We start from the raw sequence: 1,449 nt of genomic DNA, 5'->3' as shown, positions 1-1,449 counted from the left end.
GATTAGGAGGTATCTCATTATAATTTGAGTGAGTCAATTACAGCCTTTAGTTTAAATGAGTTAAGTCTGACGAGTCCAACTGCGTCTAAATTCTTGGGCAATTCTTTTATGGGCTTTGCTATCTAGCTACATATACAGCACAACATACCTGTTTTATTTTTTATTTTTATTATTGCTAAAATTAACTGAATTCTTCTAATTACTCATTATCCCTACACCGCAACAGTAACTTGGAAAAAGGAATATTTCTATCAGGCCATATGTAGTGGGATATTTCTAAATGTGAAGAATGTTATGCCCAAGAGGACACAAGAAAAGGAAGGAACAAAAAAAAAAAAAAAAAAATCTGCACGGCAAAAGCTCAAAGAAAGGTCTAAAGTGGGTGACATTGAAGTTGATCTCTTAGGAGAACCCATGGGGAAGTTTGATTATTATGTTCTGTATCTAAGGACAAAGAAAAAGAGTATCAGCCCTTTCCCTTGCAAACCTCTGATGCCACAGTACCTGAAGGCCCTGTTTTAACTTCAGAGGCCTAATGCACATCTTCACAAAAAACCTCATCACAAATCCATGACCCACCATCTCCAACGATCATCCCCAAATGAACACCAAGCATACATGGATGATAAAAACCTTGTTGGAATAAATAATGATGACACAACAAACGGGCTTATGCAACAGGAACATTAAACTAGCAAGCAAAAAATGCCGAAATCCAAAACCAAGCTATTCAAAAGATCCTTGACAATTAAGGAAAAATTAAATCTCAGAAATTATCCAAGGATCGATTAAAGAATTGAATGCTAGAAGCAAAAAAATTCACTCAGGAAAAGAAGAGATGTAAAAAGTTGCAAAGACAATGAAAAATCTGTCTCTTTTCCCCTTATTGGACAAATGGAGTAAGAGTATTGACATTGGTGTCTCCATATGCAAAAATAAAATCATGTGACTTGGAGATTGTCTTTACTATTCAAGAAAAATTTCTATTCATAGTGGAAAGAAGGGAATTGGATTAGCCACTACAAATATGGAGACATGGATTAGCCAGAGCATTGGATTAGCCACTGCAAATATTTAACTTACTATGGAAGACATGGACTAAAGAGGGGAAAGAAGGGACTTATGGGAGCTACTGGGTAGACTTGAAGGGACTGGAAGGCTGAGAGTCTGAGATGCAAGGGGTTTTTTGGAGCAATAGAGGTACTTTTCGTGCGGCTTTTGGGAAAAAGCAAGATGTGAGAGTGAGAGAGAGAGAGAGAGAGAGAGAGAGAGAGAGAGAGAGAGAGCAGGTGGGAGAAATGCTTGGGGGATGCTCTGTTATTTTGTTTGGAGTGACACAGGAACGTGGGTTGGTTCGTTCAATGGCTTGACTGTCGAGAGCTTCTTCTTCTTCTTTTTTTTTTTTTTTTGTCTCTCACTGGGGTTTTGAGAACAGGACATGTTATAGAG

The sequence above is a fragment of the Carya illinoinensis genome, chromosome 11 (assembly GCF_018687715.1).
Source record: "Carya illinoinensis cultivar Pawnee chromosome 11, C.illinoinensisPawnee_v1, whole genome shotgun sequence".
In the NCBI taxonomy this organism is placed as follows: Eukaryota; Viridiplantae; Streptophyta; class Magnoliopsida; order Fagales; family Juglandaceae; genus Carya; species Carya illinoinensis.
This window is presented reverse-complemented; position numbering follows the sequence as displayed.